The sequence below is a fragment of the Oryzias latipes genome, chromosome 8, assembly GCF_053564925.1.
Source record: "Oryzias latipes strain Hd-rR chromosome 8, Olatipes_Hd-rR_3.1".
NCBI lineage: Eukaryota > Metazoa > Chordata > Actinopteri > Beloniformes > Adrianichthyidae > Oryzias > Oryzias latipes.
The window spans coordinates 20,719,464-20,735,809 of record NC_136244.1 but is presented as its reverse complement, the minus strand read 5'-3'; the positions used below and the strand labels follow the sequence as shown (position 1 = coordinate 20,735,809).

General features: G+C 38.1%; 1 long non-coding RNA gene across 1 annotated transcript in view; it reads left to right on the top strand.

Annotated features, from left to right (window-relative positions):
• LOC111947740 (uncharacterized) overlaps positions 1-16,346 on the top strand; it is a 59,801-nt gene that overhangs the window by 24,645 nt on the left and 18,810 nt on the right. Inside the window, exon 2 of the long non-coding RNA XR_002873652.2 lies at positions 16,034-16,224. This is a non-coding gene — a long non-coding RNA (uncharacterized LOC111947740). The remainder of the gene's footprint in view (positions 1-16,033; positions 16,225-16,346) is intronic.

Sequence of the window (16,346 nt, the reverse complement as noted above, 5' to 3'; positions counted from 1 at the left end):
TGACATTTTTGGGCAAAATCCCAAAAACCTGTGTGGTTCTCTAGGACATAGTTTCTGCAGGAGTTCATCAGAAATTCACCCCAGAGTCATGGGTACGAAGTAAGCATGCCTTCATTTCCCATCATCCCTTTGTTTACGTGCTCTCCCGGTTGCCTGAAGCCCCTCGCAACCCCAACCTAACATTATGGGTGCAACACAAATGGCGAGCAATGTTGGAGCTATCAAGCCGTGCAGTTTTGAGCCAGATGGCAGCTCACGGCAAACTAAGATGCATATAGATCTAATTGTCTGCGAGTGATGAGAGTGAAGCGGAGCAGGAAGATTGTGACCTGCCAACAGTACGTCATTGCTACAAGCTTTTTCAAGCAGATTTTTTTTTCGTCTGCTCCTTTTTTATGACAATTTGAATGAAGAAATACTCAGAAATGCAATTTTATGCCTAATATTTCATAAGAAAAAGGCCACAGGAATATGTTGAAAACACAAAATCCAGTTTTCTTTGAGATTAATCTGAGATAGCATATGGTTCATTAATAAAAAGTCATTTTCTGTGTTAAAAAAGAAAAAAAACACTTAAAAAGTTCCATAAATTGTGTTGTGAAAGGTTAAATAAAACACTTAAATTAATTGTGTTTTTCTCAGCTCTTATAGTGAAAGTTCAACCACTCACGTTATCATGTGAGATCGCATGCATGCCTGTGATTCCACTGTAAGCTGAATGTGTGAAAAAAGCTTTCATTACAACGTTTAGTAAAGTCATTCTGGTCAAAAGATGAAATGAGTGGAAATAAATATCTCTCCTGAGGATTTTCAGGGATTTTCTTTTTTGTTTGTTTTGGCACAAAAAGAACCGCATTGAAGTGAGCAGTTTTAGGATGAAACACTTGATAGTAATACAAGAGAAACTCTTTGTTGGCTCTTGTTTTCCATACCTCATTCGTGCATTTTTTATCTTCATTGGTCCTGGATGTAAACTTGCTTCCTGCAAACCTCAAACAGAGCTGTTTTCCAGCTGTTAGTCCAGCCTTCAGACAGTATTGCAGATTCCTGTTCTGCGGTCTCAGTGGAGGCATATTGGCAGACTCTGTTTGCTCTGTTAATTAAATCTCCTCTTTACAGAAAATGAGGTCATATTCCACTTTTGTTGTAATGTCTCTCTCACGTACAACAAAGGAAACGCAGAGTCCTGGAATCTATACTGAAACACTCATTGCTGGTCTATGGATCTATATATTTTTTTTGAGATACATCACCATGGTGAAATGCGATGCTACTGTTAGCGGCTTTTATTGCTTCAATTTTACAGACAGTTGGGATTAATGTCGACTCACAGCTTCCAGGGAAAAATTGGCAGTAATATAGGAGTCTGATTATTTTGGAGCCATACAGGACGGATTCATTTCTACTTTACTGAGTTGTTGAGCCTCTAACTGTGTTCACTTAAAATGTTGTTCATTCTGATATTGACTTACTTAAAAGCAGTTCCTTGGGGCCTTGATCATGCAAAAGTATATATATTTTACAGATATACATGAAAATATATTGTTTCAGAACAAGTTTGGTTCTACTTGGAAAGCAGCAGGAAGTTTAAGATTTATTTGTTTACTTTCATACTTTCTGTCAAAATAGAAAAAATATATTCCGGTTTATTAGGAGCCTTTGAGAAAAGGAGAAATAATTTCTTTTAATTGGAAATTGCACACTTCCGCTGAATGACTTTGGCTGCAAAGATAAGCTGAGTAAAGAAAAAGTGACCATCCAATTAAACTTGAAAAGAAATTTCCATTTTGATATCCATTTTCTTTCCTCAACTCTGGCTCTTTTGTTAAAACTCAAAGGTTTTTTTTTTTTCTTCTAAATTTTCCTTTATTTACCTGTCCTAAGACATTTAGCAATCCTGCTCTCTGTATTACGCAGATATGACAGTGAAAACCGCTCAACGTGTTTTAATTACTTCTGAATTTAGCATGACAAAAAAAAAAAAAAAAAAAACACTGGAGAGGAGCGCCTGAAAGCTCCAAGATCTAACAAGTGGAAATGAGATGAAATTTCAAATATTTAAAGTGTTGAAACAAAACAATTTAGTACATTTAAGGTGTTGCCTGATTGGAATAAGTAACGTAATTTCGAGTTAACTGGTTTGTTAAAGCGTTTCAAGACAGCCTGGCTAATGCTCGGCGGCCTCATTAACTCCTCCTCTCATCTGTCACATCTGTTAAATGTACAGAAAGGAGGCCGTCAACAATAGACTGGATCACAATTCACTCTCGGCCTCATGTGGATGTAAGTTATCTAATCATTTCTTACACTTTAGACCTTGTATGTAAATAATGAGGCCAGAGAGGGACATAATGTCCTCCGCTGATGAATGTCCAACATTGGTGGCGGTGCGCGTGTCCACATGGAAGGTCATTAATATGCATTTACCTAACAATGCTCCCAGCAGAGACTACTGATGCATATGTGGCTGGTGTTGTGGCATTGTGAAGCCACAATGTGAAACAACAAAGGGCCTGACAGGGCAGATAATACAGAAAGCGTCTTGGCAAAACAGGGATTGTTCATTGTCTGCAAACAGAAAATAAAAGTGTTTTTGTGCTATTTCTTTACCCAACATAAAAAAAACTGCTTACATTTTTAGGCAAAAATACACATATTACAGAGTAAATAAAAACAGTACTGGTTTCTGGTGCACAACTAATGCTGCCTTTGCACATGCTCAGTTTGACTCCTGACCAGCATGGTCCTGTTTGAATTTCCGGATCGTGCCATGAAACTACATTTCTTATGTGCACTAGATAGTTTGTAGTGCATTTTTAGTCCAAAAAACAAGGACTAAGCTGTACTTTTTTGTTTTTTTTTACTTATATGGTCACTTGATACTTGATGTTATGTTTTTGATTGATTTTTCAAAGTTGATTCATTTTTTATTTGATTCATGCACTGATTTGGGTCTCACAAATTAACTCTCAAAGCTCTTATTGAGTTTTATTGTGAAAAGTTAAATTTCCAAAGTTAAGGTGTAAAAAAAAACTGTTCTTAAATAATTAATGTGTATTTTAATAATTTAGGAAGTGTTACATGTTGTTGTTTTTTTATAACTGTTGTCAGAGTTAAAAGATTTAAAACAACCCAAAAGCTATTAGTGAGTTCCCAGAAAATAAATCAAGTTATTCAGCTTATTAGTCAAAATGATACTCTCTAATCTGTAAAAAAGAATTGTCAGAGCAAAACAAAAAGGTAAAAATAAAAATCATTAAACTTTCCAGCGACAAAGTAATTGATTCATTTAAAGACAAATAAATATGAAACAAATAAGACAACAACTTATAGTGATGGACCTCCTTTTAGAATGGCAAAACAGGGCACTTAAAAGTTCAGACTCCGCAATTTTCCTTTGATCTAATGACATTTTTTCTCCACCATTCCACCAGTCCACCATTTTTTTTAAAGTGATTCTTATTCTCTGAGCTTCCCTCAGGCTATACAGCAGTTCATTGTTCCCTGACCAGGGAGGCGTTTAGGGTCAAGATCTTGGGTTGTATTATTGTGCTGTTATTGCTGTGTCTAAAATGTTACATAATTCAGAATTGAAGTATAAAATATGCCTCTGAGCCATACAGTACAATGCAATAAAGATTAGTAAATCTTTTTTTGTCTATTTTAATTTTTTTAATTCCAAAATGCTAAATATCATCTAATTTACATAGAAAATCATGTCGTGAATAAACTGTAATGTAAACACGGCAGGATGAAAGGAGGGAAAATTATTAGAGGCTCAAAGCTGGAGAGGGACCATTAAAATCTTGGTGGGGTGTGTGAATTAATTAACCAGGGCCCACAGCAATGCTGCTTCAGGGATCCCAAAATTCCTGTCTATGGATGAGCATGACATACTGTATTGTTGTAATGATATACTGATATGTTCCGGTGCCATAATGAATCAAGGGAGGTTTTACAAAGTTGCTGTTTAAGAATCTCACAAAGAAACTCACAGAGTGATTTATTAAAGCATTAATTAAACCTAAAAAGACATATTTTTGATTTCGTATTTTACTTTAGCAAACAAAACAAAAATAAAAGGGATTATGATAATTTACTGATTTTTTTTCTCCTGTTTTTATTGAACAAGTGTACACATTTTACAGATGATTATTGTGATGGTCAAAAATAACTGGAAAAAAAGACATATTCATTTCATCTGGGACAAGTTGCTCTTCTATTAAATAAAACATTTTTTAAAATGTTTAATTTAAAACTGGAAAATCTATTGGAATTACAACATAAACATTGAAATACTGAGATCAAATCATAATTTTTGAACATATAATTGTTATATTTGTCCTGTTATGTTTACATTTTGGTGGAAAAAGTCAGAACTTAAATCTCAGAGCAGAATCTCCCAACTTTTTTTTTTCCTTTAAGCATCGTTAAAATTCTGTTTTATTTTTTTTAAACAAAAAGATAACTTAAACTCAACATATAAAAATAATACTGTTTTTGTATGAGAAAATGTCAAAACGGTGACAACTTAAGACAAAGATTTGGAAATCAATGAAAAGGTCTAAATTTGGAGAAAAAAGTTTACAATTAGACTATATTGTCACTTTTATTTTAGAGGGAAAGAACATTACAATTTCTTTGGCTTTGATTTTTCTTGTGGTTCAGATCCTTATCCACAATGTACATTTGCACAATACATATGAAACAGGTTTATTGTTGAATTTAATGTTTTCTGTCCACCAGGTCTAAACAAATTTCTTCCAAAATGATTATTTCAATGTGTTTATTTTTAAATTTTGCTGAATTTCTTTAAAGGTGCTTTGGTTTTGTGTAGCCAGAGCATCACTGTGTATAGTTATTACACTCCACTTGAGTTATGATAAAAAAAATCTGGTAGCAATTTGACAGCTTGCGGAAGGAATGAAGAGGATCGTGGATCAGCTTCCTGTGCGTGAGCTTCAGTCCCTGCTGGATGGTGTTGGTTTTGGTCCGGCCAACACTGAGAACACATGGAAGATTAAAGTGGCTGATAGGAAGTCTCTATTAAATTTGCATTAACACATTGTGTAAATCTGCTCATGATTGCCTTCCAGAGACCCCCTGGTTAAGCGTGCCATCCCCAGCTTCTGTACACTGGCCAGATGGCCAGTTCAGAATGAGATTGACACACTGTTTCAAACTGATTTCATGCTAACTCTCTGGAGAGGCAGACAGACCATCCGCTCTGTTGGGAATCAGGATTACAAAATAGCCAATTAAAAAGGAAAGTGGTGAAATCTTGGCCTGATAAGGTGGAGATTAAATCGGTTATAGTTTATTAGGCAAAATTACTTATTAAAAACTATTTCCCTCCAAAAAGATTTCCATTACCAGCTCCACTCCTTTTTATCTGCACTCTTTTATCTGATGGTTTCACTCTGTAATTAGGAATCCTCCCAATAGCAATTATGACACCGTTTGGACAATATTTCCTCTAACATTTCATCTATTTTTCATTATAGTTTTAAATCTTCGACATCTTCAAAAAATCTTGGAGCAGCTGTGCCTGACCTCATGCTTACACAAAGAAACCTTTCTTTTGATTTCGAGCAAAATAATTTAAAAACAAAAAAATGGTCTTGCTTCATTTTTTGAACCCTAAAAAAAACAATCATGTCAGGTTGCTGCTCTTGTTTCCCAGCATCCGTCATGTGCTCGCCTGGTGCCATGTGTAATTACTCTTAGAGAATGGTGGCACAGATGCGAGGGCTGTGGGTGAGCGCGAATCGGGAGGTCCCAGGATAACTCGCTCTGCTCCGGAGGCATCTGCTCCGCACCTGTGGACAGAGCCCCACCTGCTACCAAACGTCAACTGTCTGTTTTTCCTCTGAACCTCCGGGGCCTCCACCATAGCTTTTCCCCCAGGTCAGCAAGGTTCATGAGAAAGCCCTGTCTAAACTGTTCTCACCTCCTGCCATGTCCTGGACATGAAAGAGTTCCTGTGCTGGTCTGAGGTTGATCTGGTACCTGGAACATCCTCTGACCCGGACGTGGCTCTGCCTGCCTCCTTAAACAATGTCGATCTCTCACCAACCCCAGAGCCCAGCAGCTATTGGCCAACTGCAAAACACACAGGCGGCGTGTGATTAAACCTTCCCCCTCCACTCAAACCAAACACTGAAGCTCGTTTCTGAAGGTGACTCCATTCTTCCTTCTCTAAGAGCTTCAAACTGACGCAGATTGAATTCTTACAGTTCTGAATAAACTGAGCATTTACCTATGAGATGAGCATCTCATGTGTACACATGTGGCAGAGGCAATGATGCCAGATCGCGTTTCCATCTCTGCTTCAATCTGACAAATCCAGAAGCCCCCACTTTGTGTGGAGAAAATGAGTCCTTCTGCAGTACAATGTGCAGAGAGTCATTGCAGCAGGACTCAAAAGGTTCATTATTTCCTAAAGAAATTACAGCAATTTGGTTTTGACAGTTGATTTAATGGTTCTGCCCAGAAATGCCAGAGGTATTAGTCCTCATTCTTCATAGAGTCAGATGCTTTTAAAATGCACATAATAAGTAAATTCATGAACAACAAAACATCTATTTGAAATATTTGGATTTTTTTCTTCACATAAACACCCTTTCAAAACAATTTAATCAATTGTTTGAATTTCTTTAGGCTTAAAAACAGGAGATCCCTCCTTTGGATCAGCATCAGCATCAGTGGTGTGGGTCACTTTGGCTCGGAACTACTGGCAGGCCTCAGAAGTTCCTGTTGGACTCAGTGTTTGCATGTTTTCTTGGCATCCTGATGATGAAAGCTTCAGCTGTTGTATTAGCTCAACAAAAAACGGCTTAATGAAAAACTGGCGTTGTTTCATTGTGCCATCCGTGGCACATTAGCATATGTGATGCTGCCGCCTCTGGTCGTTTTCATATGTGTGTTCATATGTCACTCCCTACAGAAGAGGTGGAGGTGGGACTTCAGTTGTTGGTGCAGAGGCTCGCAGATCAGATTTGACGAAAAGTAATGAGGGACATTGAGAGTCCCAATTTGATTTCATTAAAGAGAAGAAAATAGATCGAAGTCTTGATCTCAGAGGATGCTGGAGAGAGCCTCTGGCAAACGGGCGGACACAAAGCTGCTTGATTTGAAACTGAAATAGAACAGCTGACAAATATGTCACAAACAGCAGTGGCTTGTTTGGCACCATTCAAGGATCATGAAGGAACTTTTCATTTATTTTTCTTTTAGAAAAAGCCAACTCCAATACAGGAACTCACTGTGACCTTATGATGGATTGATCCCAGACATTTACTGTGAAAACACAAGAATATTTTCAACCAAGGCTGGATATGGGCAAATGTGATAGCCTGCAAAAATCTACAATTAACAAAAAAAAATAGGAAAAAACTATAGACGAGCCAAAAAAATAGATGCTTTAAATAAAAGACGCAAAAAAAATGGAAGGTTGGGCAGACAGACAATAAGTAATAATTATTTTTAAGGATTATAAGGATTAGAGAGTCTTTTTTTTCTATGATATACAGTTATAATCAAACTCTGTTTAAAGGAGAAAACCCTAGTGATTATGTGGTCAACTAATCTCACTTGAGATTCTTATCAAAGTTAATTTTTGAATGTTCTTTAATCCAAATGGTTGCTATTTGCTTTTCTTAATGCATCTATATGTAGTATTTTATTCCCTCCATTAATTAAAATCAAAATTTTTATCGTCATATGTCTTAGCTGGTCTTAAACTGACATTGATGTAATCCCTTTTGTATTTAAATCTGCTTCAAAGAAAAAGTCTAATTTTTTCACAGCTAAAACATGCACAATTATATGAGAATTGTCCGGGTAAACTGTTTTATAGGTACAAAGTTTTCACACGTGTCATGCACCCCTATGAAAAAGGGAGCCACACTCCAAAAATGGAAACTTATTCTGATCGGAAAATGTATTCACCAGAATATCTGTATTCATTTGCCTCCATTGGTCACAGTGTTGCACATGTTGTCTGCTCATCTGTCCAAACATGGTCAGCCAGATTACCTGATAATGGTGAAGAAACCTCTCTGAAGTGAAAAATCAATAAACAATCTTTACATTTTCTCGCTGCCAAAGCAATGATCTCAACTTTTCATGTGCTCAATATCCCTTTGGTGTGGTACATTTTGCAGACTAATGGCGCATCCTATATGCATGGTGGTTTTCTGATGAAGACAATTTTTGCACAATTACAGATCACGATTGCCAGCCCCTGGCCTAGATTTGTTTTTCACATGGGGGTTTCGCTGCGAGCGGCTGTCGGCCTGTTCTTTACTCATCTGTAACTGACAATCATACTTTATTGAGAATGGAAAAGTGACGGCTAATTGATTTTACAGTGATTCCGATGGAGAGACAATGAATGTGCCATCAATTCAATCCGCTATTTAATGGTTCCAATTTAGTCTGTAAATGCTCTCTAAACTAATTTCAGCGGGTGCAGCAATCTGAAAAGCTATCATATCTCTAATATCCTCCTATATATTCATAAGGAAAAAGGAATTTAGTCAATTCCAAGGTGTGAAGATGATCTGTTAGTGTAGTGTAAATGTTTAGAACATTGCAATTGAGTTCATTTATAAGGATATGAAGAGTTTTATTGGCAAGGTCAGTGAAGTGGAACTGTTAGATAATAGGCAGTTACCAAGAAGTGTTTGAAAGCTATGAAGCATAGAGATGTAGGGAATAAAATGCCAGGACATACCGTAATCGGAAGCTAAACTGAAATTCTCAAATGGCACGGCTGTTAGATTCCCACTGATAAAAGGTTCAGAGGCAGAGGCCATTGCTATTCAGCCATCTATTTACTTTCCTCCGTGCAAGCTCTTCAATTTTGGCAAAAGTGAGAGGCAGTGAGCCGCATATGCCAATGTGGTGTGAGATGGTGATGTGGATGCAATGGCCTCGATTTTCCCATCATCATTGGATATGGCTTTGACTTTGCAAAGAGAACAGGATGTTAATATGGCTATTCTCTCAATAACGCAGAAATACACAGCAGCCTTTCAGAGATGAGTTCATTCAATTCTCAACACTATTCAGTGCCCATCAGTGTGACCCCAATACTTCCACTCCTTCTTCCGTCATTCCCCTTCTCTTCCGCCCCATCTCCTCATTTATTTCTCCCTCCTGGACTGCACTCCTCTCCAACTCCCGTATTTTTCCTCTTCCTCCTTTGATCTTAGTTTTCTATTTTAAAGATTAAAATCAATGACAGCATTTTAACTTGTATATGGCAACTCTCTTATTTTTCACAAATGTTACCTGGATAGATTTCAGGTGGGATGCATGACTCCTATCACATCCAACCAGTAAGGAAACACATGCAACCCCCAGGAGTCTTAATGCTTTGCAGCAACGACTATCCCCCCCCCCCCCCCCCCCCCCCCCCCCCGCTGCTGCTTGTTTATGAGCTGCCGTTTAGACATCCATTCAGACTATTTGAGCGGTAATGTATTTGAGCCTAAATAGAAGGAATCAGGGTCGCTAAACTGATGTTTGTCACTTATCCAAACAGAGATTCCTGAATACTTAGAGAATGAAAGCTTGAGATGATTGTGGTTTCTTTGTAACATGAATGTCAACATAGTGGCAAAGTCATGTTTTGAATGATGCCTCTGCGGATGTGCGGCTGACTTAAGCCACTACTCTGGAGTAGAGTGTCTCCACTTTGGGATACACAGATGTGAGAGTCGTTTGTGTCAGAGCTTCAAGATTAGTTTACTGTGATATACCTTTTGGGGATGCTGGCTCTACGTTCATGCGTATCCCCATGAGGGGCAGTAGTAAATAAACCACATCTTGCTGCTGCTGACTCTTCAAACTCTTGCATGTATCAACGTCAAAAATTGGAAGAATAAACCCATCCGGAAATACTTATATTCTAACCATTGGCTGCATATTAAAACTGGACTAAGTGACTCCTTCCCCTCTGTATTTTTCAACAGGAAGTAGCCTTTGGCTGCAAGAAGCCAAAATCCCATAGAATTCTATTGAGAAAGAAACAGCTATTACTCAGTCCTTATATATGTGTATGAATAACTTTTTTTTGTAATTTTTTTCCATACTGCAAGTTATTCAAGTTCTAAACTAACCAATCAGATGTTTCAATAAAAGTGTGTAGATTATCCCTAGCCCGTGTTAAAGTGGTTGGGGTGGACTTCCAATGAGCTCTCGCCTGATTGGTGAGAGTGCTTGACATAGTAACGATTACTCAGACCGGTTCTAACCAATCACTGCTTACTGACGTCCGGATCCAACATGGCAGCATTCGTGTTGGATGCTGGGGACTGATTTTTGTTGGAGCCCAAAATAAGCCATTTTTTATTGGTGACGTCATACTCATTCGCTCCAGTTCTCATGTACAGGTATTGACTCTAACCCAGACCTTTTATTTGAAATTCTTTCTTGTTATAAAGGATTGACAAATATGCATTTTTGTAGAGAAATTAAGCTTAAATATGAAATCCAGGATAATATTTCTGGTCATTGTACTGAAAGAAACATAATTTTTTCTTACATTTAAAAAAATAATAAAAAACATTATTAAAATTACTGTTATTTAAAACATTCTGTCATTTTTAATCTAATCTTGATTTGAAAGGTCAAGATGTTTTCTTTTTTTACTTGTTATGTTTCGCTTTGAATCTGTTGGTTAGTAGTTTGTAGTTGGGTAATAACAGGTTCTTGTCGTTGACTGAGAAATGAACCAACCAAACAAACTCAATTTAGTCACCATTTTTTCATGATACGGAAGCCACCATGTTGGAACCGGACAACGTCAGTTAGCAGTGACTGGTCCGAACAGGTCTGAGCCATCATTTCTATGGCAACAACTCTCTGAAATATTTGGAACGCTAGGGGGAAGGAGTCACTCAGTCCAGTTCTCATACAGTCATTGGTTCCTGCCAAATGCAAACACAAAAGGGAAAATACCTTTAAACAAGCAAGCATCTTTGGCTGCGGGTGAATTTCTTTTTGTGTGTTTGGATCTGAGGGGCCTGAGGTTAAACAGAGGGATGCCCCCCACCTCCTGAGTAACCAGGAGAGACCAGCTCAACACAGATAAGGGTGATCATGCTGAAAATGACTCCTAGGTAAGACCTCTATCTCTGGATACCCAGCTAGAACAAGCTTTATCAAGCCTCCTCCTGATCTGGATCTTAAAGACCAAGCTGCATGAATTCCCCCAGCAGAGAAGTTATAGAGTGCAGCCATAGATGCTTTGCTGCTTCTCAGACAGGGGGCTTACCTTCAGCCAGATGGACTCAGGGATTGCCAAGAGAGGTCATCCTTGTACAGATCAAACTCATTTATCTATTTATCAGTTTATTTTCTCATACTCACTAAAGGCTTTGGCATTCACTGGCTGGATCACATGCTTTTGGTTTTTTTCTTCTCACCATCTGGGTGTGCTTTGGTTTTACCAGCAGACCGGTGCCAAGTTTGTTTTAACAGTAAATAAATGCATGGAAATTAAAATGTGGTTTGACTATTTTTAGCTCCTCCTCATTCATTTGCATGAAAAAATCCTTTCGATTAAAGTCTTTTACTTTTCTGCTGATTGCTCACCAAAGCGCCTGGCTCCGGTCGTCTGAGCGCTTGCTGCTTAAGAGCGCAAACCTCATTTTCAAATCTATTTCAATGGCGGAGACGAGATAACAGTGTTTCGGCGAATCAAGCGTATTCCCTTTCAAATCACATCGTTCAACTCCCAACACACTTGACTCTGGATTAGAAGAACCAGATTAAAAAGCTCAATTTAATTAGAGTGAATGGATAGATCCAGCACTTGAAAGAGCAATAAGTAAGGTCACATTTATGGAGAGATATCTACTGCCCCGCTGAGGTCTACACACCTCAGGTAAAATTGAAGATGTAATCTTTCCAGAGCAAAAATAAACTGCTCCTGCTGCCAGTCGGGGATACACAGAGCCTCATGATGTGCTTTCCAATCACAGGCTGAGGCCTTGTAGCCTTAATGTAGATCAATTATAGTGCAGAAGAGGCACTGTCACATATGATTCACAATATCAATTTCATGCTCTTGGAAACTGTTTGGCAAGTGTTCCCTCTTTTTACATCTGCTAACCAATCGGAAGGCAACATGTCAACGGGAAAGACAATTTAATGGTGTGACAGTTAACCAGCGAGTGCAATGTAGTGAAGATTCCCCAAGCAGTCTGTCTGTCATAGCCTGATATTTATTTATTTGCTGCATAGCCCCGCACAAATAAAATGTCACATCTCATTTACACATCGCGTCCTTTTGTGATGCAAAGATTCGCTTTAAATGCTAACTGTGGGGAGCGCTCAGGCTGATTAAAGACCCCTTGAAGCATGCTCAAATAATACGCTTTGGCTGTGCAGAGAGGGATGGCAGGTGAGGCAGCAGCAAAAAAAAAAAAAAAAAAAAAATCAAATCTTTTATTGGGTGAGTCTTTCCTGTTTAAATAACTAAGAGGCTAATCATTTATGGCCACTTGAAAAAGGTTTGATGTGTGCAAGCGGGTCCAAATCCCCCTTTCCCAATAGGGACAATTTGTAGGTAATATAATCCAAATTTGACCATAAAAGTCAAAGAATTTTTGTGATAATCAGAGAAACAAATTAAAGAGTTCTCCTTGTAGAGCTTCTGAAAGGTTTTGTCATCTGTATACCTTCCACGTCCAACACTAAAGAGCTGTTTGTCAAAAAGAGCTGAGCTCTAATGAAGCGAAATGAAAGAAAATGTTTTTTAGGCGTTTCTCATTTGTTCATTTTTTAACAATGCAACAGCTGAGACTGAGAAGTGTTTGTGAATGTTTTTCTCTAAATTTTTATATTGAACGTAGCCTCTCATATGAATATATGTTTTGTTTTCTAAAGAAAACGTAGCAGATTTGTCTGCGAGAGAAATGTATACAAATATAAATTCTAGTTTATTATATATATTGAAGGTTAACCCATGTGTCTAAATTCAGGTTTGTATCTTATTTCTTTTTTAGGCCTAAATCTAAGGACTCTTTTAGCTATTTTTTAAATAAATCACTATGCTACATATTTATTATCCCTGTTATTTTACCATTATGAACATATGGAAGGCATAATTTATTGGATAAATGAAAAGTTTACCTAAAGTTTGCAATTACTGGTAATTTGTTTTTTAAGCCTATAAGAACTCATTTCCAATAAATGGCTGATTTTATTTTTTTTTATTAATTGGTATCATGCTACAAATGTGTTGTCCATTTTGTTTTACTTTCTGCAAAATAGGGACTGCATCCAGCAATAAAATAAAGAAATAAAGAAATAACATTCACATTTCAGAAAAGTGGATCCACCCAAATATATTCACAGTAATGTTTTTTCTTTTTTCCTTATCAAACTGAAAAAATAACTTATAGAGTGTTTCTATTGCTCTGGTGTCATATAAGTAAAATAAAAAAAAAATTGATAAGTTCATGTTTCTACAATGTTCTAGCCAGATTCTGACCAATGGAGTTCCTCTATGTGGTGGGAACTTTTCATTTTTCATGACGCACAACGGACTGGTCCAAAAACATCAAACCTTTGCAATGTTTGCTGCTTCTCTTGTTAGTAGCATTATTTATTATTGACTTTTTTATTTTTTTTAAATCTTTTTCATTTTTTTTCTGTTCCGCATTATGTGTCAAAGTTTATTCATGAGTATAAAAACAATATAAACTTCTAATTGTGTTGTTGTTTGCTGTTTTGGCAAAGAAAAAATCATTTTGGCTGAAAAATGCCTTCTTTAGCTTCAGAATCCTTCTTTTTTTTAATCAATTTTACTACAGATACATTGGCTATTATCTTAATATTGTTAAAAATAAAGTTAAATCTGCACACAGACAAAAGGAAACACTAATGTCTATGTGCTTGAATGAGGCAAAGTGATTGCTTTCTCAAGAAAAGGACAAGATGCTCCCCTCATCCTGTAAGGCAAACGTTTTTGAAAATAAACACGCCGCAGTGCCAAAGCCATTTCACATTTTGAAAAATGCGACAGTCCACTAATCTATGAATGGGGCGCCGAGGAACCCCAGTGACAAATGTTATCTCAGCGTGGCATAGAAGGTTCAAACCCATTCAGCCTCCGACTCACAGGCCACTGTGAAGATTATGTCACCATAATCCCTAAGCAAGCTTTTTGTTGCATAGATGGGCAGGTGATTCTAAGTGTGAGGGAAGCAGACCCGCAAGGGCAGCGGGGGGAAATTATTATTTTTTTTCCTGTCATGACAATAGAAGTTTGGACAGCCAGAGTGTTGTCATATTGTATGTACACATTTGAGGTTTGGGGAGATGTAATTCCAAGCATATAAAACTGCCACAGCACATGGATTATGTTTTCATATCTGTTCTTACCTTTTATCAGTGAAGGAAGTGGAAACAAATGTTTTTCACTTGATTTTTTTCTTTCTTCTTGTCGTTTTTTTTTTAAAAAACTTAATCTAATAAACCAGTAAATGAAGATGCAAGGGATTGGAAAGATGTCAGCATAAATGGCACATGCAGCAAGCCGGATCCCAGCGGGAGCACGGCTTTATGAGAAAAGGCCACTTTAATTGATTGCTGAGGAGCTATTGATAACTTAAAAGCAGCTGTTTTCCTGATGGCTTGTCATCTCACCTCCATCAAGTAAAATGTGTCACTTCCCTTCACCACACTTTAGATAGGGGTCTTGATTTCAGCAGCATTGTGTGATTATATTCCATTTTGTGTTGGCTTTAATTGGAAAGACGACACAAGGTCACCGGCAGGGTTTTGATTCACTGCAAAGTAATTGAGGTTTCTCTTCATTGGTGGAAGGTTTGGGGAGTTAATCGCTGGACGCTCAAGGACACACAAGCAAGATGTCCAGAAATAAGACAGGATTAATTGAAAATCTTAATTACTTTCTGAGGGCATAAACATCTCAATATCAATTAAAATGTGTTTCCACTGCACTTGGAGGATATGAGGTGCAGCAGTTAATTAGATGTAGAGACTGACGGGTGAGCTCACCGGTTTTCAATATAAGCCCTTCAATTGAACTGCTATGATTTAAGGGCATAAATAATGCATGGGAGGCTTTGCCATCGGACTTTTTTTTTTCTTTTTTAGTATTTCTTTCTGGTTATGTGTAAATGTTCAGAGTCGCTAATTCAAAGTTGAACAAAGTTGAAGGTTAGATAGATAATATAAAAGCAGGCTGTATTGGGGTTTTTGATTCAAATTTTTTAAATCATAGAGTGCATATTAAGCAGAGTTGTATGACTGAGGCCAGCAGGGAAATAATATCCTCCAGCCGCTTTGCGAGAGCTGTGCGGTTGACTGAGCAGATAAAAGCTTGGGTTAAAAAAAAAAACAGCTAGTGGATGAGGAAATGTTTTGGAGGAGTAACAGTGATTGTTATTCAGGGGACACCCCCCCCCCCCTTCCCATCATCCTCCTACAACAGCAACCAGTATAGCCTTGAGACCTGCCTGTCATCTTGCTAAATTTCACACTCTTTTTCTCCTATTTATTCATTTATCAATATATATTTTTGAAATTTCTGTTCATCTTTTTGGAATTGTTCAAAGTCCCCCCTTTTGTTTGTGTGATTTCCCCTCCTCGCTGCTGCTTTTCCGCTTCAGCTGAGGAAAGGGACCAGTCATGAGCCATTTAACCATGGGAAAAGCAGGAAGGCCCCTCTAAACTGGTATTTCTCAACCAATCTAGGTAGTGTATTCGAATTGCAGAGTAACAAATGGACAGTGGAAGGGGTTTGTAATGGTGATTAGAGTCTGAAATTGGTTCAGATTTACAGTGTCAGTCAGAGATGGAGCGAGAGGAATAAGCAGTCTAAGCGGTCTAATGGATCCATCAGCTTGCTTCGGCTGCTCAGTGGGCCGAGTGGGGTCACCAGCCATCCGCAGGCTCCACAAAAGCACTTCAATTTTGTTAGGAAATGTATCAATTTAACTGACTCGAGCGGCACACTGAAAACCTAATGAATCTGGACTCAATTTTCCAGCACACTGCCTCTATGAACCGGAGGAAACAATGTCGGCGGTGAAGGGGTGAAGCCGGGCCGCTGCCATTGGCTGTATCCGACTTTCCGGCCCTCGCTGCAACCAGTCCGGGAAACAGGGGCCGGCCTCCGTTTATCCAGCGACAGTGGATGCGCCGACTGCTGTCACTCATCTAACAATCACGTCATTAAAGGTAAATTGGCTTCTATTTCAGCGGGATGATAATGCTAATTGAGTGGCAAAACATAATACCAGGAACTGTTGTGTGCCGTTAAGGGGAGGAGGGGGACAGATTAAATGGCCACACAATGGTGG